This window comes from Pinus tabuliformis, chromosome 1_2 (genome assembly GCF_031772625.1).
Source record: "Pinus tabuliformis cultivar Carrire ecotype Pingquan chromosome 1_2, CPIR1, whole genome shotgun sequence".
Classification (NCBI taxonomy): domain Eukaryota; kingdom Viridiplantae; phylum Streptophyta; class Pinopsida; order Pinales; family Pinaceae; genus Pinus; species Pinus tabuliformis.
The window spans coordinates 1,124,879,856-1,124,904,625 of NC_142298.1; positions in this window are offsets into that span (position 1 = coordinate 1,124,879,856).

Genomic DNA, 24,770 nt, shown 5'->3' on the forward strand with positions numbered 1-24,770 from the left:
GATATAAAAAAATCTAATATTTCTGGAAAAACTCAATCATTTTAACACTAGAAAATTTTGTTGCATTATCAGTAACAATTTGTGTTGGGAAACCAAACCTAGATAAGATGTTTTCTTCAATGAATTTGATTACTACTAAATCAGTAACATTTCTTACTGGAATAGCTTCCACCCATTTAGTGAAATAGTTTGTTGTATTGAGGATCCATCTATGTTGATTACTTGAAGTAGGATGAATCCCTCCAATAAAATCTAATCCCCATTGGAGAAAAGATGCTGAGACTATTGTTGGGATCAGTGGAAGAGATACTAGTTTTTGCTTACCAGCAAACATCTGACAGGGAACACAACTTCTAACCTTTGCTCCTACTTGTAAGAACAATGTGGGCCAATAAAATCATGTCCTTAATATATTATATGTTGTTTCTCTCCAAGCATAACGTCCTCCACAAAATCCTATGTGAAACTGATCAATGATTCCTTTAGTCTCTGATTTTGTTAAACATAATAATAAGATATTTAGTGGGTCCTTCCAGTATAGATTTGCATTTATGATGCAGTATTTGACTACTTTCAATTTGAAAGCTTTACATTGACTTTTGGAAAATGATGCTAGACATTCAAAATGGATCAAGAAATTTAAAATATCTTGATTCCAATTTGAAGAAAGAAATTTGTCATCAATGTGTAAGGGATGATCCGATTTGAAGGTAAAGGTTCTTGTGGGTTATTTTCTTTAGGATGAAAGGAAGGTTCTTGTGGATTCTCCTCATTCAAATTTTTGGAAGGTTCTTTTGGATTCTCCCCTTCTGCAAGAACAGAAGGTTCTTGTGAATTCTCCCCTTCTACAAGAACAAAAGGTTCTTGTGGGTTCTTCCCTTGTATTTCCAAAACAGAATTGATTACGAGCACTTTACAGTTGGATTCAGCTAGAAGCTTAGTTAATCCTTGACCCTTTACTAGCTTTGTAGTTTTGATAGTTAGATCAAACTCCAGTATTTGAGTAATCCATCTATCTCTCTTCCCATTAGTGTCAAGTTGGGTTAAAACAATCTTCACAACACTTTTAGGAACATAAGCAGTAATAGGGGAATGTAGGACATACATCCAGAATGATTTCATGGCTTGTATAAGGGCATAGGCTTGCTTCTCAATTATGTCATACTTAAGCTCGGTATCTCTCATAACCTTACTAAAAAAGGGTATAGATTTGTCATGGGAATCTTCATTCATTTGTAATAAAATAGCAGCAAGGGTTGTTTCAGAGGCAAAGGAAAAGATACTGAATGGTTTGGTATAATTAGGACTAGCCAAGGTTGGGGCTTCAGAGATAGCCTTCTTGATCTGATCAAATGCATATATGGAAGACACTGTCCATTTAACTTCATGGTCCTTTTGGAGCATATCAGTTATGTCTTTTACAATTTCAGCATAATTCGGGATGAATCTCCTTAAAAAATTAATCTTGCCTAGAAAAGCTTGAATATCCTTCTTATCTCTAGGTAATGATAGTGTTTTAATGGTAGATACATGTTTGGGATCGATCACCACTCCTTCCTTTGACATTATATGGCCTAGCATTTATCCTTCTTTGATAGCAAACATATACTTTTTAGGATTCAAGGATATTCCAAATTTCCTACAACTATCAAAAACCTTCATCAAGTGCTTTAGATGTTTTTGATCATAATTAGAAAAAACAGTTATGTCATCAAGATAAATGACTACAAATTTGTTTACCTAACCCACAAAAGCTATGTCCATATCTCTCTGAAATGTTGCTCCAGCATTGGATAAGCCAAAGGGAATTCTAGAATACATAAATGTACCCAGGGTGTAGTAAAGGTTATCTTCTCTCTGTCTGCTGGATCAACATTTATCTGATTGTAACCTAAAAAACCATCAAGCATGGAAAGTATTTGTGCTCTTGAAACCATTTGAGGTAACTGATCCATTTTGGGTAAAGGATAGTTATCTTTTAACTGCTTTGTTCAAATTCCTAAAGTCCACACAAAGTCTGATTTCTCCATTCTTCTTTCTCATAGGAACTAAATTAGCAACCCAATTAGAGTATCTAAGAGGGAGAATAATCTAGGCATCTAGCATTTTCTTAATTTCCTTTTCTAAAGTAGGTAGAAGAGTTGGATTAATCCTCCTAAGTTTTTGTTGATAAGGTTTTGCTTCTGGTTTTAAAGGAATCTTATGTTGTATTAGTGAAGTGTCATAAGTCTTTAGATCAACATAGGTCCATGCAAAAACATCCTTGTATTTTTCAGGATCCAAGGATGCACAGATCTTTATGTTCTTAATGTCATTATTTGTTCCAATATTTACTTCCTCTATGTCATCTTGTGGAGAAATTGACTATCGGTTTCTGCTAACATCATTTTACTCAAACAATTTCTCTAAAGGAATGAGACTTTTGGGAATAAAATTGTTAGCTAATTGTATGATATCATGATTAGAAATTTTTGAATTGAAATTTAAAGTATCATTTTCATTTGTATTCTCTTTTGTTTCTGTTCTATCTTCATCAATTTGTAGAACTGAAAATTCATCTATGACCTGCAGAAAATATTTTAATTGTTCATCATCTTCAAATATCTTCCAGTATTTTAAATTGTCTGGGATGGATCACCTACATTTGACTTGTATTTGATAAAGCACATTATTTTGATCAAGAATTTTAAATGAACTAGCAGAAACAATTAGGGAATTTGCATGAATATTCTGATCTCTTGGAATATAAGTCAAATTAAAAGAATTAAGGAAATTTTCAACTGAATCCCAAACCTCATTTCGATAAGATCTAAGATTAGGATGTTTGGTTTGGCAAATATTTCTTACTTGTTTAACAATGAGCTCCGAGTCAGTGAAAATGCTCAAGTTTTAAACCTATAAGCTCTTGGCTAATTGCAGTCCTAAAAGGAAAGCTTCATGTTCAGTCACATTATTTGTAACTTCAAAATAAAGTTTGCATGATTGTGTAATTTTTTCTATTTTTGGTGAGATTAATACTACCCTGGATCCTGTTCCATCCTTTGTACAAGAACCATCAAATAATAGCTTCCATACATCAGTTTGATTTGGTACAAGACTTTCAATTACATCTTCCATTTTTACTTGAGATTCATGTGTTTGGTTTGAAGAGAGTTGAAAACAGCCAAAATCTTGATCAACTGCATAAATGGGATGGTTCCTTGGTTGATTTGTTTTGCAAACAGTGTGCACAAATATTACCTCTCTATACAATCTTAGTTGTTCTCCCCCATAAACTGGAATAGTGGCATAAGACATATCCATCTGAAGAGTTCCCCCTAATTTGGCACAGCAAGACCTTGAAAGGAGCTATTCCAAATTTGGGAGGGATATCTGTGACAACTATATCTAACACTACACTTTTCACTGGGATTTGTGCAAGGGTGACTACTAAATCCTTAATCAAGCCTAAACAAGGCACCCTTTTGGAATCAAAGGTGTAGAAATCATAATAGGATCTAGTTATGCCAAGTTTTAAATGGTCCATGATAGCTTTTGGCATGAGATTATGTGATGCTGCAAAATCAAGCATACAATTGTATATCATGGAATCATTTGTCTTAAGAGTCACATAGAAATGGGGTACTATCTCATCTATCATATCTGAGCTAGGACCAAAGACAATTGTTGTTTTTTCATATTGAAGACTAATAATATCACTTTCAACATCAACCGAGGTGTTTTGTATCCATTTGGAGACTTGATTTTTATATCCAGGGCTTTTGGAAAGTTATGAAAGTGGTATTGGGATTTTGACTTTATCTAACTCCTTTTCAACATTAAATGCAGTTAAAATGATTTTCTCAATTTGAGTTGAATCAAATAACTGATTTAATGGTCGAATAATAGTTGTTTGAGTTTCAACAACTTTGGTACAAGGTTCAATTATTGGAAGTTCCTTAGGAGGTCTTCTAGGGCCATGTCTAGGCCTAAGATCATATCTTTTGTTCAACTCTGCAATTAGGAATTCAAATAAGGTGTGATATTTAGAAACCTGTGAGGAGTTTTGATCTTCTTGAACCTGTTTTTGTTGTGAGAGAGGAATAATAATAGTATGACTAGAGGATGTATCCATATTATTAATGTCTTCAGTGATAGTCATAGTATTGTCATTAGGTTGCTAATCATCTATCAGTAAAGGAGTTGGAACCTATTGATCATTACTAGGTATTTGAAGAATTTTTAATTGTGGATTTCTTTTGTATTGACCTTGATTTTGATTTTGGGGTCGAATAACTGTTTTTTGAACTGTCCTAGGTTGAGTCTCAATCTTAGAAATTCTATTGGATATATTTCTAAGAACTGAAGTTATTTCATCTATTTTAGAATCTTTAGTTTTAATCTTAGAAGAAGTAGAGGCCTCTTGACTGGTTTTAAGTTTTCTTTGTGTGTTTTCCTCTTTAGATTTTAAAGTGGCTGAGGTAGCCCTTTTTGCTTCCACCTCTATAGAATTACTTTGCATATCTTCAAGAGTCCTTGAAGTTCTTTCTCTTAACATTACAGAAAAATCATCTTCAAAAGCTTTTGAAAACCTAGATTTGGTTGCTGTTACAAGGGGTTTGTAATCAGGGGACATCTTATGATAAAGTTTGTTGAAATTTTTGATAAAATCATAAACAGGTTCACCAAACTTTCTTTTAAGTTATTCAAACTCAATCAAAAATTAAAGAGCATCTTTCTTCACTCCGCATTGATTTTTAAATATATTTGTAAGTTCTTCCCAATTTCTAATGGCATTTACAGGTAATTGCCTAAACCAAGTTCTCACATTTCCCACAAGAGACTGAACAAACAACCTCATGTAAACATTCTCTTGTTCTATGTTCATGTTATCTTCAAAGTCTAGAAATGCTTGAAGATGGTCCTCAAGTGAGGGACTAGTTTCTCCATTATACCTAGGGAAGTGTTTCAAATATCCTTTAGGGAAAGAATCAAGGACTGGAGGTAAAACTAAAGTTGCATATCTTGCATGTACAATGGCTTGGAATGCCATAGTAAAAGAGTATGTATGAGATGTCTGTGAAGATGATGATAAAGAAGAGGAAGATGGTGATAGAGGGGGTGAATTACTATGTGGAGGCGAAGAAGGAGGAGATAGAGAAGGAGGAGACATCCTGAATGATTTCAGAGGAGTCTTAATAACCAACTTGTGTACCTGAGATTGAATATCCTCTTTTGTTTCAAAGAGTGGATTTCAATATATAGTAAAGGTCCCTTTAGGTTACTTGGAAGTAGAAGATTCAGGTTGTTCAGAAGTGGAATGAAATGAATAAGTAGTAGGGGATATAAAGTCTGTAGGTTTGTATTCAGGTAAATGAACACCCAGGTCAGACTCAGATTTAGGTGATCTTGGTGGAAGTGGGGGTTCTGGATGAGATTCAATTGAATGAATAAGAAAAGTTGATTCTCCCCTGTCTAAAAGCTCAGTAACCCTAGGTGATTAGTGAGTGTAATCTATATTACATGGAATGTTACTATAGGGATAAAATTGTATTATATCTTTAGTGTGCAAGGTTGTCTACTCAATTTAGTGTCCTAAATTGCTCTACATAAATTATCAATCCGGGTATCGTAAACTGATGAAGTGTGGTGCACTATATGTGCTTAGTTAACCTTTTTCTTACTTCGTTGTTTTATAGTTTATGTTGTTTTTGGGGGTTTTGTTTCTTATGCTTAAGGAAATTAATCTAGGAAAGAAAAATTATGCTTCTAGATCAAAATCTCTAAATGTTAATGGTCAACTAAATCTAATGACTTTTAATGTTAAAATATAATTTCTAGAGAAGGGAGAAAAAGAAATGAACATTAGATAAAAACAAATCAAAACCCTTAACAATTAGATTAATCTAAGCCGGCAAAATGTCTATGAAATGAAAGTAAAAATGATAATGCTATTTGAAATGGAAAGAAAATACAAAGCATGTAACTAAATGAAGTGTTTTGTCACTTTGCTACACAATTTTGGGAGAACGACCTCCTTGTGATAGCAATTGGAAGGATTCAATACTTCATTGTTCTAAAACTAAAAATGAATTTGCAACAAACTTAAATGAAAGACTAAGAATGAAAGTGAAATTACAACTAATCTACTATAACAACTAAATGAAGTGTTTTATCATTTTTCCATACAATTTTGGGAGAACTACCTCCTTGTGATAGCATTTGGAGGCATTCAATACTTCATTATTCTAAGAAAAATTAAACATAAAAATGTAGAGAAGGAAACATAATGAGATATGCTAATTTGAAAGAGAAAGCAAATAAAAAACATGTAAAGGAAAACTAATCTACTATGTGCTCTAATGCTCCAAGCACCAAATGGAAAATACTTTCTTGGACTCTTTTGCTAAGCATATATTACACAGTTAGATAAATCTACAATCAACTAGTTGAACACACTTGCATGAATTAAACTTTGATGAATGGATTAAACTTGAAAACAATAAAATGACATACTTGAATGAAATCAAAGCAAAACTACAAAATAAAATCTACTCTATCTTACATTCTAATATGCTCCATGACATCTACTTCACATCTCCTTCCATGTTGGGAACTTCAAAGCTTTAGTCAAATTATTCAAAATTACAAAGTACAACAAGTTGAGCTAACAAAATTTTACAAAGCTTCCTACTAAAGGAGAGAGATCTCCTATTTATATAAAAAAATGAGAAGTCATTTCATTAATGAGAGTCCATGAATCTCTCCATATACCTCTAGAGTTCTAACCAAAATAGGAAATGATAAGACACATGTCTTCTTAGAGTTTCAATACAAATAGGAAATGTGACACATATCCTCATGATCCCATGATCCTCTCCACTCAAATTCGAATTTGGCCTTAGGATGCCACATAAAGGACTTCTAGAAGCTTCCTTTTGACCTAGACATGTCAACAATCTCATCCCACTTGTTAGGTATAAGCATATGCACATTATTTTCTAATTTTTAACCACAAATTCACTTGAAAATTCTAAGAATTAATCAAGTTTGGAAAAGCATAAATGTGACCCAATGATAATGAGAGTGAGATGAATGTAGTGACATGGTAGTGAAATGAAGGTGAAATGGACATGATAGTGAAAGTGTAATGGAAGTGAATGACACTTTCAAGACTCAACATACCCCCAGCTAAAGCTATGACATGTCCTCATGCAATATATTACATTAATTCTTTTGATCCGTGAGCTTTAGCTTAACTTTGCATGATATCATTTGATAACTTCATACTTCTGCAAAGTGTTTTACTTGAATTGCAACATGGTTGGTTCTTGTGTTACAACCATATTTTGTTGTTGCATTCAATTTTGATCTTTGAACTTTGCGTAATGATAATTTGATTATTATTGCAAAGTATATCTTTATTGGATTGCATCATGGTTGGTTCTTATGTGACAACCATGATTGTGTTTGTATCCAATTATCCTTTAAGCACTTTTGAAAAGCCATTGTATGCTCATAATAATAATGTAATAGTTAATATATTTTGGAAGTATGTGGGCTTCTGAATATGATATGAACATGGAAAGATATGAATATGAATGTATTCCCGCCCCAACTAATGGTATTGGCAACTTTATGAAATGAGGAAGAGAAATGTTTTTCCAACAATTATCATTCTAGATTTTTGTGGAATTCTATTGTAAAAAGTTAGAAAATGACGTACCTTAACTTACCCTTTGGAAATGGATGAGTTGTATGTGTGGTGGTTATAAAATTCTGATCATAATCTTCTTCAAGTGGCTGGACAAAAAGAGTCATGGATAAGAGAGCCTAGATGAATTTTTATTGCTTCTACTAAAACTTGCTGAATCTACTCCAAAATGCTGAAAATAATAGTCTTCATGTCTTCAAAACTCATTGGCACAATTCCTACTATGTGAATAGATGTTTTGTTTGTCGAACATAGCAAGAAATTGTTGACTTAGTGGCCATTAATGGATGCCACTAGTCAACACAAGAACTCTCACCATTGATGACAATGAGAGTCAAGATTCCCAAACACATCTTGCTAGATATGAATAAATTTTCCACTGTCGAGTCACCTAGAAGATCTGATGAACAAGGGACATTAATGTATTCCTATTGTTGGTCAGTATGAGGACTTGACATTAAGGCATGCAAGCCTCAAGGTGTTTTTCAAGGAACTTAGACTCAAAGGACTATGGACTCAATAATTTTCATTGAAGCAGAGTTTATTTGCGAAATGAAAATGATAGGAAAGGGAAAATGAAAATGGAATACGGAACCCCAAGAGTTAGCTCAATTGGTCAAATCAGTGCCTCGCCAATCGGGAGGTCAGAGGGTCAATTCCCAAAAGCACTTGGGATCAGATCAAGTAAATATGGCTGAGGGGTGTTGATCCCCTTCGGGTGGGGTCGACCTAGATATTAGTCATGTGGACATAGGGGCTACCCAGTGACCACGGGTTTTCGTGAACCACAAGTGAGAAAAGAAAAAAAGAAAAAAGAAAAATAAAATGGAAGATGGCAATGGAAAGTAATAATGGAAATGAGCAATAAGCATGTAACTAAGCCTCCTACTTTTATTTGTGGGATAAGAGTGGACAAAAAGTAATGGAAAGTGTATGTGAATGTAAATGGAAAATATGAAGGGAAATGAGGTGAATGGTTTATTATGAAGTATGGATGTAATGGGGACAATAATGTCTGAAAGTTTTGAAAGTGTTTGGATCTGATTTTGCATTAGCATATTTCTTCTTTGTTGTTGATCATCCTCTTATGAAACATATTGGTCTTTAAGAGAGACACTATTCACTTGTAGTCATTTGTCCTTCCTCCAAGAACCTGCAAAAAAACTAATACTTCTTCTGCAATGGAATGTAAGACTATCAAAAGAGAGAGGTGATCAATCTCTCTAGTTATGATATTTACACACAAAACTAAGAATTTGTATTAATGAAACAAATTCACAAAGGAAAACCAAAAGAATTTATACCTGCTTCGGAATTAGTGCCTCAAGTTAACTGTTGTTTCTTTTCAGAAATTTATTTCATTATTTACTGTTTCAAACTTTGATGATGGATTTCTCATTCTGTAGATCTCGTTGATATCTTTCCAACGACACTTAGATCGTCAAAATTCGATTTTGTATGAGAAAGTTAGACTGATTTGAACAGTGAGGTTTTTCAGTTGTAGAATTGATGTTTAGCTCCTGTAGCTAAAAATCTTGAACATAAAATTAGCTATCCATTTTTCATTATCAGTCCAAAATTAATCAATACCTTTCAGAAAAGTGAGTAAATAATCTACTTATTTCATTGATTCAATATTTTTTTTTACCTGTGAACCTTTGGTTTTGTTTTTCATTTTGCTCCTTGAAGTTAGGAAGAACATGCAACGACATAGTGATAACACACACCTTGAAAATGGTGATGGTTTCTTCATTTTGAGACAATGAACCAAATCAAAATTCATGCCCTGATGTTTTCCAAGCTACCCATGTAGTCATTTTTCCTTCTTGACACTTGGAACCTGCAAAGGAGTGAAAGTAGCTGCAGAACAGCCATAGGTTTCTATAGTTGACTTCCCTTTGAACAAAGTCCTCATCATCGATCTAGGCCATATGGATAGGATATGATCCATGCTCTCATGTTTTCCAAGCTACCCATGTGGTCATTTACCTCTCTTGACACCTGTAACCTACAAAACCGTGGAGATGGTTACAGAACAACCGATTAGCTGTGAAATGTGGCTGCGTTCCATAGCTAAAAGATAGCCAAGACATCAGTTTTCTGATTTAAGTTATTGGAAAAGGGATTTTATGCAGCCAAGTACCAAGAATAAAGTCCAAGACCACTGCTGGTGCACCTGGATCAATCAATAATGAGCCTTTGTTCTCTGCTATTTTTCAAAACTTTCTTCACTGTCTGAGAAAAAGAGGACTATGTATATAGCAATAGAAACAAAAATGATTGTGAAATGGAAGTAAAATAACTATGAGACAGAGCGACTGTACATTTAAGGTATACAAAAAAATGGAGTAGATGTATGCATCGAATTCGTGGAAACAGAGTGTGTTTCAGGGTATATGAGACGGAGTGGTTGTACACGTAAAATATGTGGAAAACAGAGTGACTATTATACACAGGGTTATGAAAATAGAATGAGTGTTGGTATGAGGTAACAGAGTGTATGCACGGGAAAGTGTTTGATAGGTGTGCTGGAGAAGTTCAGTTGAGTCAAAACTAGAGATTCATCATTCATCATGAGATCGTTTGGCATTAAAGACAGAAGGCGTGGTTTGATTTGTATTAGACTCTTTAGATTTGCCAAATGGTTTAAATTCCACAGTCACAATTATTCTTCAAATCGAATTTTCCTTCCTGAAACGTGCCATGTTCAAACAACGTTCCTGAAGCATGTCGTGTTCAAACATCACTATGTTCATTTAATAAAATTCGTTTTTCCTCACACAACATGTCAAATGGGTTTCAGAGAACCGAAATTTTTTCCCAAACTGTTACGAAATTATCCAAATAGTTTCTAGGTTATCTAATTGACCCTATTCCCGAAAAAATAATTCATTTTCATTTGGCCAGAATTTTCATTTAAAGTTGGACATTTTTTACAGTTCTGTGTTTTTTTTCCAATTACGTCTTTTGCAAAATCAATTTCAAATTTTTTTAGATGCAATCACAGCACAGACAATAGCACTAGCAAATGAACGAGCCAGTTGTGTGTTCTCAGTGATCTAGCCTCCGTGGTGTATTATTTCATTATATGTTTCAAAGAACATCTCATCAACAGGTCCAAGAAGAGCTATTCCCAGTTGCAATTCTACCTCTATTTGATCTGTTTCTGCCTCAGCCGAAAAAAAAGCAATGTGCTTCCCTTTGGGAGCAACATTATGTTAATAAGAACAACAAAATACATACATTTTAGATTTGCGTCCAAGTTTCTTCTGAGGTAGAATTACTTGTACTGATTGGGAATCATTTTTGTTTGGGATGGGGTGGCTCATTACACAAATTTCACAAGCAACCTCCCATTCAGAAAAGGAGCCTTGACAAATTCCACTGAACAATTATAATCATCATACAGAAATGCATAGAATCCTTTGGTTCTGAACTCAATCTATTGAATTTGCACATTTGTTTTTTTTCTTAAATGTTCTTATAGGTTTGTTTCAAGGCCAAAGTGCAAACAGGAATGCAGGTTTTCTCGGAGTGGAGATAACCATTGGTTGTTTTGTTTTGTTTTTTGTTTTTTGAAATTGTGAATTTTTATAGAAATGATTAATGGTTCTCAATTTCAGGCAACAAAGGCTTCAAGGTGAATGTAGTAGACCTTGAAAATAGGACTTTGACTATGGTCTTAAGCTAGTTTTTTAATCAATTTGGGCTGGGTGACTAGGATAGAATCCATGTCGAGAGAATTCCAGAGATGCCCACGTGGTTGGTTTCTTCGTTTGATGCTAACAAATTTTTTTCTGATCCTCCAGATCACACAAAGTGTAGGAGGAGAGCATACTTGAGATTTTTTATTTTTTTTTAGATGTAAGAAATAAGGTCTCCTAATTACACTTCCTCAGCAACGGTGCCAAAACGTCTAGACAATTTAGTGTCCTAAATTTATCTACATAAATTATCAATCTGGGTATCGTGAACTGATGAAGTGTGGTGCACTATATGTGCTTAGTTAACCTTTTTCTTACTTCGTTGTTTTATAGTTTATGTTGTTTTTGGGGGTTTTGTTTCTTATGCTTAAGGAAATTAATCTAAGAAAGAAAAGTTATGCTTCTAGATGAAAATCTCTAAATGTTAATGGTCAACTAAATCTAATGACTTTTAATGTTAAAATCTAATTTCTAAATAAGGGAGAAAAGGAAATGAACATTCGATAAAAACAATCAAAACTTTGAATAGTTAGATTAATCTAAGCCGGCAAAATGTCTATGAAATGAAAAAAAAAATGATAATGCTATTTGAAATGGAAAGCAATTACAAAGCATGTAACTAAATTAAGTGTTTTGTCACTCTGCTACACAATTTTGGGAGAACTATGTCCTTGTGATAGCAATTGGAAGGATTCAATACTTCATTGTTCTAAAACTAAAAATGAATTTGCAACAAACTTAAATAAAGACTAAGACTGAAAGTGATATTGCAACTAATCTACTATAACAACTAAATGAAGTGTTTTATCACTTTGCTATACAATTTTGGGAGAACTACCTCCTTGTTATAGCATTTGGAGGTATTAAATACTTCATTATTCTAAGAAAAATTAAACATAAAAATGCAGAGAAGGAAACACAGTGAGTTATGTTAATTTGAAATGGAAAGCAAATACAAAACATGTAAAGGAAAATTAATCTACTATGTGCTTTAATGCTCCAAGCACCAATTGGAAAATACTTTCTTGGACTATTTTGCTAAGCATAGATTACACAGTTAGATAAATCTACAATCAACCGGTTGAACACACTTGCATGAATGGAAAATCTAAACTATTAAACTTGAAAACAATAAAATGACATACTTGAATGAAATCAAAGCAAAACTACAAAATAAAATCTACTCTATCTTACATTCTAATATGCTCCATGACATCTACTTCACATCACCTTCCATGTTGGGAACTTCAAAGCTTTAGTCAAATTATTCAAAATTACAAAGTACAACAAGTTGAGCTAACAAAAGTTTACAAAGCTTCCTACTAAAGCAGAGAGATCTCCTATTTATACAAAAAGATGAGAAGTCATCTCATTAATGAGAGTCCATGAATCTCTCCCTATACCTCTAGAGTTCTAATCAAAATAGGAAATGATAAGACACATGTCTTCTTAGAGTTTCAATACAAATAGGAAATGTGACACATATCCTCATGATCCCATGATCCTCTCCACTCAAATTCGAATTTGGCCTTAGGATGCCACATAAATGTCTTCTAGAAGCTTCCTTTTAACCTAGACATGTCAACAATCTCATCCCACTTGTTAGGTATAAGCATATGCACATTATTTTCTAATTTTTAACCACAAATTCACTTAAAAATGCTAAGAATTAATAAAGTTTGGAAAAACATAAATGTGACCCAATGATAATGAGAGTGAGATGAATGTAGTGACATGGTAGTGAAATGAAGGTGAAATGGAAGTGATATAATGGACATGATAGTGAAAGTGTAATGGAAGTGAATGACACTCTCAAGACCCAACAAAGGCTGAAGTGGAAGAAGATGGTTGATGTCTTCTTTTGGAACTGGTCTTTCTCAGAAGTCTTTCTAGATTTAATAGAGGATTAACTTTATCAGATTTAGAATGGGATCCAGTGTGCTTAAAAGGTACCAGTGTGGCATAGTGGAGTCTCCAGGTGACGTATTTTGACATATCTAGACCTTTAGTCATCTTAAAGGAATAAGATTGATATCGTTGACCCAGGAAAACTTAATGAAATTCGAGTCCTCGACAGCGGCACCAGTTTGATGTTGTATCTCTGAGATGATAATGGTCAGCTATCATGCTAGAGCATATAAGATGTTTGTTTTGGGGGTTTTGTTTTAATTTGGAAGACCAATGTATGAAACAAATTTAAAACAATGATTCCTATCCTTTTTGAATAGTATTAATATTTAAACAGATGGCCGCTATTAAAATTCACATAGTGATATAGCTTTTATGGCAGTGAGCAAAAACAGAGAGATGATATGACTATCGCAGTCTTCAAATTGAAAATTAAATAATCATAAGTTAGAAGACCTTTAAACTATGTTCATAAGGTTTAACAAAATATTACAAAAGTTGCTCATGATTTTATGATTTAGAGGGAATTAATTAAACAAACAATTTATATAATTCATTCTCTTTATAGATGATCACTTCAGAAGCTTATAGCAATAGATTGAAACTCAATTATTCATACCTAGTTATCTCTGTAAAACATAAGAATATGAAGAAAAACACTATGAATAAAACTGGAAAAGCTTAAAGGAAAAACAAAACTGTATGAATTAGAATTAATAATCCTTTACTTTTGTATTAATGATTCAGAAAAGGTCGAGTACATTTTGTGTCTAGAAATTATTCTTCAAGGGTGAAACCCTTAATAACTCATGAAAGAGAGTTATTTATACAATCTTAAAACTAAGAAAATATCTTAAACTATTCTACAAAAATAGATAAATACAAAATCAGGAATATAAATTGATAGTCAATTTTTCACTATTTTGGTGTTGAGTTGTTGATGACTGTTGCTAGAAAAACTGAGAACTGTTGAGCTGGTGATGACCATTACTGAAAATATTAGAGTTGGTGATGATTGTTGCTGAAAATACTGAATGTTGTTTGATCACCCTTTAGTCAAGTAAATCAATTAAATCTTCCCAATGTTTCTTATCTGGGATAGATAACTTAGTTACCCTTCTATAAACTTCATGCATCTTTGTATATTTAGTAAAAGTGGGTTTTACTTGAAATATATGTCCGATTTCATCCAGAATGGAAAAGGAATCTTTGAGTGCATTCAATACAAGCCTTGGTGTTTATGCACCTCTTGTGTTTGAAACTGAAGTTGCATTAGTGCCTACCTCTAAAAGATTTTGAACATAATCTTCAATGGGAATTAACTTGTCATTTATCACAAGCATAGAGGGAGAACCCTTGCTGGTCAAGGGTTCTAACCTAATAACAAAAACTTTGAACTATGATATTAACATTGTTGTATTTTTCCTCCAACTGAAGGATGAGGTTTTTCTTGGTATTGATCTTCTTCACTTCCAGCATAGTTGTTGTCCTGTCATTGATACCCAATTCTTCAAGATCATAACTTCTTTAGAATTTAGGAACTTGATTATTTCAAAAGCAATTTCTGGCATGTCCTCAAGCTCTTTAGAAATAATTTCAACAACTTCCTGAGCTTTCTCCAACAGGTCCTTTTGATCAAAGATTATCTTGGTATAGGGCCAGATATCCTTGACTGATTCAACAATTTCTTCCCATAGAATCTCCTCTGCCAAACCTAGTTTGTTTCCCAGGTAAGCGTCTTTGATTTCCTTCTACAAAACTTCAATTTTTCCTTTTGTCCTCTGCAACTCAGCTGCATGTGAACTGTCTACAACTACCTACATGTGTTTTAATTCCTTCAGTTCATCCTAGAAATTCTTAATTTCAACTGCCCGAATGGACAGATTCTAAACAACTTCTGCAAGTTGTGAAAATGAAATTTTCGTGTAAAAAAACCTTAAAAACGAAAAAATGTTGATACTAGAACGATGATTTTTTTTTTAGGGTCAATTTTCAACATTTTAAAAAATGCTAGTAAAACCGAATTTTTATGTGTAAAAAAACAGTTGTTTATGAGGAAAAAAACACACTAATGTTTTTGGTAGAATAATAATTTTATTTCCTAAGTATAAATTCAACACGTTTTCAACCATAACATGATAGATACAAAAGAAATTGGAATTTTTTCAACAATAAAGTTAAAAAACCATGGCATTATGAACAAATTACATGACTAAATGAATCAAAATGTTGTTATTTGTATATTGAATAAAACATACATTATATCTCTAATTTAATGTTTCATTGCAGATATTCTAAACAATAAAAATTATCATAACTAAGGCATATCATCAAACAACATAAAAATGACTCATAACTTCTGATTTAACACCATATGGAAATCAAAAATTTTATTTCAAGATACGATGCAAACATCACTTATATAAACTGTCTTAGACAACTATTCAAAATCACTCATATTTTCTTGCACATCATCAGAATTCACATCTTCAGATGAATGACTGGATGCAGACAAAGATGTTCCATATTCTTCTCTTTCATCAACTAGTGCCCCATCTGAGTCCACATGCATGCCCACCATTTCAGGTTTCAAAATTCTTCTAGATCTACCATTGGTTTCAACAAACTCCCATCTCAACACTGTTCCTTCTGGTAACAACCTTTTCAGAATCTCTATCGTCATAGCCAAGCCAGACACCAAATTGGTGTATGAGACCCCCTTGTTTGTGGGACAAGAGACCCACCTCCACACAATGATTTGATTATTATGTCTACGAAGGCATACCTACTCTAACCCCTTCTGGTTTTTGAACCTATGACCTCTTAGGAGGAAACACATGCTCTTAACCATTAGGCCTATTCATGCTCTAAGAAGGTGGATCTGATTAGCTAAAGATAGTAATCTAGAAACTCACAATTATAACTCACGATCACAATATATAACATACATGTAACACACTTGTAAGATTACAAATTATGATAATATGTTTGAGAATACAAGCATAACTATTTCCTTTTATGCATCTCCAATGGGAATGTAATTATAAACTAGAACATTCATGCATGTTTTTCTTCCATTAAGACATTCATGCAAGTTAGTAAATTGGCAGCAACAAAAAAATTAGATAAAGAACTTTGGTTAACTATTATGTAGTCAAAGAAATCATTTTTGGTTAAATCATGATAATTCATTATTTAAAATATAATATTTAACTATATATAGATTCAACACTTTCAAAAATCCTTAAAACTTTTAAATTAAATATTTAAAACTTTTTAACTAAGAATTCACAATTGAAATTTAGTGTTCTGAATATTTTCGCTTTAGTGTTCTAAATGCCATGGATTATTTAAACTTCACATCCAACTAAAGACCATTCTCAGAGCTTTTAATTTCCAAGTAAATTGTCAAATGATGATTTTAGACTCTATAAAATATTATATTAATTTTTGGAAATTATCTTGATATCAAACAACTCATGGTGATGAAGGCAAACAACCATAATAATTATTGTTGCCCATTGATAATAATTATTTCAAAGTTAAACATCTTCCATGCATGTTGTCATGGGTAGTATCACGATAATGGAAAACTTTTCTCTAAATATTCATATATTTTTATCTTTAAGTTATTATATAGTTAATGTTCTCTTCAAATTAACCTTTGTGACAGTTATGCAAGATGTAGATATTGACCGAAACCAAGTTACTCTCTATCTTTAAATTATTATATAGTTAATGTTCTCTTCAAATTAACCTTTGTGACAGTTATGCAAGATGTAGATATTGACCGAAACCAAGTTACTCTCTATGGGTATGAAGAAAAGAGAGATTAGTTAAAAAAAATTAGCATGGCATTGATAAAATGATGCACGATGTGTCATGGATAAAGTGTTAGGTGGTATCCTTGGTTCAGAGTATCAAAATTACTGAAGTGCAATGTAGATAATGTTTGCAATTTTAAGGTATTAGATTTTAAATTATGAAAAAAAAAGTTTATAATCTCGTTATTAGTTGGTATTCATTTATTTAAAATTTCCTAGCGAGTTTTTGGCCTTCCCCATTCGGAAAAGAAAGGGCTCAAACAAAAAGAACATCATCTTCTGTACTTTGCTTATTTGTATTTATCATCTCCATCTGATAATTACAAATTCCAAAGCATGAAAATGAAAAGATAGATAATTACAAATTTTGCTACTAAAACTAATAAATTTCTGTATTTGCTTGGTGTATTTGTCTCCTCTGCACTTTAGGAGGCGAAGGAGATGTACACACGTGAATTCAATATATGTTGACTAACCGTATGTAGGTCGGCATGGATATAAAAATAATTATTTATAATACCGATAGTGTAAGGCTTATTTTCGATCTCCACAGTCGAGGGTCGTATCTTTACACGGAAAGAAAGACACTGGGATTGTGGGTACCCTGTTTGGAAGATGGAGAGAAAGACATTAAAGAAGACGAAGGGAATAAGCTTTTATTCATTTTGAAAAGATGATCGAAAAGATTAAAAAAAATCAAAATGATCCAAAGGCGTGGCACATGGGGCGATTCTGAGAATCAACCCGCCACCCCCCGATTCTCAGAATCGACCCGCCAGCCATGATCATTTTGATTTTTTTTAATCTTTTCGATCATCTTTTTAAAATGGATAGATGTAAATCGAATCTCGCTGCTTGAATTTACTGTAGTAAAATCTATACATCAATGGCGGCTGCTTTATCGCCTCATCCAATATAAACTTCAGAGATGTTATTGGTATTAGAATTGTCCTTAATGAAAGTCAGCGGTAGATTTCCTGAGGAAATTAGGCCTAGAGCTTGCTGTCAGAAAAAGCACAGAGATTAGCAAAGCGCAAATGATGATGGCATACACCACCCTGATCGCCATGTTATTCAATAAACGTAGACACCTGTACTGTTTCAATGGAGTGGACAATACAAACAAAATCCGCTCTCTGCACGGAAGGATAATAAACTGACGGGTGACTGGTTGACAATGATTTTAGGCTCTTATGCTTTCCTTTGTCTCAGGGCTGATCTGCTTTGCAATCGGAGATATCTGATATATGAATGTCTCAACGCAGTTGGGAGCTTTTAGATTTGTTACATGATTCTGAGTCAATGCTTTTCGATGACTGACTAAATGCTCTGAGGGATGTTTGTATTCGAACAATGATTGCCGCTGAGAACGCAAAATTAAGAACTTTGTGATCGGACTCCCGTTTTAGCTCGGGCTCCTGCTCTAGAATAGCTAGGTCGTAAAGATGTGATACTTTGATGAAGTTAGTGGAAACTGGAAAGTAAGATGCAGCTAGATGGTTTCTTGATCTCTATTGTATCTGCACGCTAAAATGTTTCTGTAATGAAATATGTGAAACTTTGTAATGCAATAATATCTCAGGTGCACTTCGGAGAAACTCTGAACTAAATAAAATTGAATTGCATCTAACCAATAATGGGGATCACTATATAGTTTCAGTGCACACTGCTATTGTTTGTGAATGAGTCTAGACTCTCAAAAATGTTCAACTTAAACAAATATTCCCTTCACTTTTTAAACAAATATGTTCAAAGAGTAATCTTGTGAAACTCTGTTGGGTATTTTTCAATGGGAAAATACCAAAACCAGACAAACAAACACCACAGAGCCAATGCTCTGTTTCCACTGTTCCAGGATCCTTTTGCACAGGGAAACCTTTTAAAAAAAAATCTCAGAACAGAGTATTACACAGCCATAAAAACATTTCTATTGATTAAAATATAAATAAAACTATTTACAGATTTATCCTCTGCGCAGAGAGGGATTTACTAGAGAAACTCTGTCTCCTTCATTCCTGGTCTTTCACTGTTGTGGGGGTTACAAAACAGTTTCAAAACACTCCTGTGTTTTTCATTTGTGGACAAACATTACAGCCCTGTTCTCTGTGCTTTCTCACACTGCTGTGCGTTCAGAACAAATCCATGAACAACCTCTACTTTTTCAATGGTGGACATAACATTATACCCCTATTCTTAAACTCATCACGCACTGCTGTGCATTTCATACATATCTATGATATCCCGCACTGTTGTGCGTTCAAAACATTACATACAAAATCCACAACAAAAATTACAAGGCGCGCAGGCACAACACTACACACATATTGTGAGCAGGCTCCATACATACCAAAACAATAACGGACGCAGCCACCACACTTCCACCGTGCGCAAGCACAATGCATAAAACTGCTGCACGAAGGGACTACACTCTAAAACTACAGCACATAGATTTTTTTTACAACATATAAAAAACATATAAAACGTATGTGCCCATAACCATTTAAAAGACTTCACCAAATCTACGTAAAGACATTTAAATCCATTAACTTCATCACCTACGACGGTCAACCAATAGGACAAACACTCCATGCAATGTGATTAATTTGCTGCAGGCCCGTATGCACCTTACGCGATCGACAGCTGAGGACGCGCGAGGAGATCGGACGGCGGAGATTGATATCGGAAGGCAGTTTGCAGCAGGACTTTAACGCCCGAGAAAGTGACTTTGGCTTATGTCATGCGGGTGACACGCGTCGCCTCCATATTATATCGGAGCTCCTTGCCGGAATATTCCGCCGTCGGCAAATCGCTCCGAGAAAATTCCGGTGCCGAATTCTGGTCAATCCACCGCGCTGCTGAGTAGGCATCCGGCGCTGCTCTGGTTTTGGGTGCGTAGTTGAAATTAGATTTCAACACTCCCCTTTAATTTCAACTGCTGGGCATTCAAACATACCCAAGCACTTCCTCACATGGAGGGATTCACCAACTGCTTCTGATGCAGTTCCACAAACAATCAAAGTTGTCTTCCTCTTAATAGAGGGATTAACCTGAAACTGTGCTTAAGAGCACCTTCCTCATGACAGAGGGATTCACCATAACAATGTGCTGAAGAGCACCTTCCTCTTGACAGAGGGATTCACCATGTGACTATGCTGAAAAGCATCATCCTCTTGATAGAGGGATTTACCACACTATGCTGAAAAGCATCATCCTCTTGATAGAGGGATTTACCACACTATGCTGAAAAGCATCTTCCTCTTTAATAGAGGGTTTCACCAAATGACTGCTTCAAATGCAGTTCCAAAACAAACAATCATTGCACTGCTGTGTGTGCAAACTCATTACATTGTTCTTTTATGCTGCTGCATATTCTCTGCTGCACTGTTGTGCCATCTTCTTTACTGTGTCTATCCCACACTGCTGTGTCTACACTTGCACTGCTTGTGCACTTTTCAAAGACAAAATACTCTGTCTTTCCTGGAACAATTACACTGTCCCAATTTACAAATTTACACTGTTGTGTGTAAACATTTCTTACACTCACTGCTGTTGCATATATTGCATTTCAATTCAATGAACAACAAATTCATTACATTTACCTTTACTGCTGTAAGGAAAATTTCTTTTGCATGTGCTGCTGTTCAAAACTTCTTGCTGCTGCATTTTTTTTATTTGCATTGTTGTGTGCTTCTCCTTCTTGCCATCATGCTGCTGTCCATAACTTCTTGCTGCTGCATTTTTCATATTCACTGTTTTCCATACCCATAACCATAGACTGTCATCCCTGGGTTTTTATTTGTTGTTGTGTTGCCTTTGCAATTTGCATTGTCGCTGCCTTTTGTTTCATCATACTGTTGTGCCCATACTCTTGGCACTTCATTCTCCACACAAAAATAACATGGGCTGTTACTTTTTACACCCTTGCTTCACACAATCTTCAGTTTCATTTTTTTTAATTACACAATGCACTGCTGTGCAATTTCTTTCATTTTTCTGCTGCCACACATTATCATTCGCCCATGTGCATTAAAAATCTGTTGTCCCTATTTTTCTTTATGCATTTCTTTGCATGTTGCATTGCATACAAAAAAAACATTACATTTTTCACTGCTGTGTGAAAAATTTCATTGCATTCTCAGCCACTGGGCATTTACGTTCTGGTGCGTTTTGCCTTCTTCTCATTTTCTTCTCACTGCTTTGCATTTTCATTCCCAATACAAAACATTTCATCTGTTGTGCATTACACTCATTCTGCTGTGAGTATATTCTCTCACATTACATAGAAGGAAACTACCTTCCATTGCCATGCAAAAATTCAAAACTGCTGTTCATTCTAATCCATGTGCTCCAAAAAAAATTCCAAACTGTTGTTTTATGTTCTGTCTTCCTACTGTTGTGAGGGTCTCCATGCTTTGCATTTTTCTCTTATCTCGCTGCTTCTCTTTACATTTCAGTGCTGCCATCTTTTCTTCTTTATGCATTTCTGTGCATATTGCATAAACACAAAGCAAAAACATTGTTGATTTCATCACTGTTGCATATTACCTTTTAGAGGGATTAACAAAGATTTCATTTGCAACTGCTACACTGCAATACATCCTCCATCAACAAATGACTGTTAATACAGTTCAGCAAACAAAAAAAAATTCAAGCTCCCCTTTAGTGTATGCTTGTCTTCTTTTGGCAGACTCTTCTCAAAACAAATTTAGATCCACTGGGGAGTTCAAGGGGTTTTCAGATTGCCTTTCCTTCCTTCTCCATACTTGTGTAACTTTCTTCTTTTGCATGGGTCTAGCTTGTGTAAGAGCCCATGTTAAGTTACAATCACGTGCCATACGCCCAATGTTATGACACTTGAAACATTCTACATTGTTCATGAATAACATTTCATGATTTCTTCCAAAATTGTTTCTTGGAGGTTGTCGAAGACCACAACATTTATCTTTATGAAATGTTCTACAGTCTTTTGCCATATGACCAAAGTTTGAGCAAGCATAACAATAACCATAAAATGAACTTTGGTACCTGGGAGATGGAGGTTTCCTTGATGTACTTCTGAAGCCTTGCTGCCTTGAGATCCTTCGATGATAATCATTGCATCTTGCTTCTTTGACATCAGCTACATTTCTTCTTGAAGCTGATTTTATACTTGGAGTAGGATTTCTTCTATTGCAGCCTTCATTTTTCTCCTTGCCTTTGCTGGAACTAGGAGCTTCACAACTTCTTTCTGGCTTCTTCACATCTCCTTTGCTTAAAGCATCCTCATCCTTGTTTGAGGGTTCACCTACATACCCAAGTCCTGATTTATCAAATGGAGATCTGTGATAGCTGAGCATGTCATCCAGAGCTTGAGAGCTCTTCATGATCTTGTTCATCCCTTCAACCTTCTTCCTGAGGAGGACAATCTCTTCTTCCAACTTTTCACATACATTATTTTTCTTTGCTAGTTGTCCCTCAGTTTCTTCCTTGCTACGAGTAGCTTCAGCTGCTACTATTTTGAGGGAGATAATATCTGTCTTCATTTTGGAGATTTCTGCTTGACTGCTTTCCATTTTCTTTTCAGCTCCTTGTGTCTGCTTCCTGGCTTCTTGTAGTTCGGACTTAAGGGAGGAGACCTCTACCTTGTACTGTCCAATCTCTTCCACAAGCTTATTCACTTTCTTGTGTCTTTGTTCAAGTTGACTTGTCAAGGCATCTGCCTGCTTCTTTGCACTATTCAGCTGATTTGTCATGGATATGACTTCTTCATGATGTTTCTTCTTGCATTGATCAAGCTCCTTCTTGAGCTTGGCTAGCTCTTCATCCCTTTCTTTTACTTGAAGCTTGATGAGGTCAAGCTTTTCATTCTCAGCTTCTATGATGGGTTCTTCTTGACTCATTGTCATGGTCAGTGCTCCCTTTGCATGAAGGTCATGCAGTCTGTCCCAAATATCCTTTGCTGATGAATATTTCCCTAGATTCTTCTTTATAGAATCAGGCAGTCCATCCAAGATAGTCTTTGCTGCTTGTGCATCATACTCCATGGATTCTTTATCCATCTTGCTGTCATCAATCACTGACTCCCAGACTTTAATCCCCTCAGACATTAGGAAAGCGTTCATCATTATTTCCCATACATCAAAGTTTCCATCAAACTTTGGAACCTCAAATACAATGCTTTCAAATAGATTGCCTTCTAGTTTAGTAGAGGAGGGAGACACAATTTTAACAGGCTTGGAGGCTTTCTTCTTTGACCTTGCCATTCTTATCTAGGCTTTAAATCCTTGACTGTATGTTTAAAACAAATCACTGCTTCTTCAGCAACACATAAAAAAACTTTTGGAATACCTGAATCCTTTGTTGTTTGAGTCTTTTGTCTGCCTGAGAAGTTTTGCTGCAGCAACAACCTTCTCCCTTCAACTTCTTTAACTTCTTTAAAGAGCCTAAGCCTGCTCTGATACCACTGTTGGGTATTTTTCAATGGGAAAATACCAAAACCAGACAAACAAACACCACAGAGCCAATGCTCTGTTTCCACTGTTCCAAGATCCTTTTGCACAGGGAAACCTTTTAAAAAAAAATCTCAGAACAAAGTATTACACAGCCATAAAAACATTTCTATTGATTAAAATATAAATAAAACTATTTACAAATTTATCCTCTGCGCAGAGAGGGATTTACTGGAGAAACTCTGTCTCCTTCATTCCTGGTCTTTCACTGCTGTGGGGGTTACAAAACAGTTTCAAAACACTCCTGTGTTTTTCATTTGTGGACAGACATTACAGCCCTGTTCTCTGTGCTTTCTCGCACTGCTGTGCGTTCAGAACAAATCCATGAACAACCTCTGCTTTTTCAATGGCGGACATAACATTATACCCCTATTCTTAAACTCATCACGCACTGCTGTGCGTTTCATACATATCTATGATATCCCGCACTGCTGTGCGTTCAAAACATTACATACAAAATCCACAAAAAAAATTACAAGGCGCGCAGGCACAACACTACACACATATTGTGAGCAGGCTCCATACATACCAAAACAATAACGGACGCAGCCACCACACTTCCACCGTGCGCAGGCACAATACATAAAACTGTTGCACGAAGGGACTACACTCTAAAACTACAGCACATAGATTTTTTTTACAACATATATAAAACATATATAAAAAACATATAAAACGTATGTGCCCATAACCATTTAAAAGACTTCACCAAATCTACGTAAAGACATTTAACTCCATTAACTTCATCACCTACGGCGGTCAACCAATAGGACAAACACTCCACGCAATGTGATTAATTTGCTGCAGGCCCGTATGCACCTTACGCGATCGACGGCTGAGGACGCGCGAGGAGATCGGATGATGGAGATTGATATCGGAAGGCAGTTTGCAGCAGGACTTTAATGCCCGAGAAAGTGACTTTGGCTTATGTCATGCGGGTGACTCGCGTCGCCTCCATATTATATCGGAGCTCCTTGCTGGAATATTCCACCGTCGGCAAATCGCTCCGAGAAAATTCGGTGCCGAATTCTGGTCAATCCATCACGCTGCTGAGTAGGCATCCGGCGCTGCTCTGGTTTTGGGTGCGTAGTTGAAATTAGATTTCAACAAACTCGAAAAAAACTGCATCTACATTTACATCGCATTTAGCTAT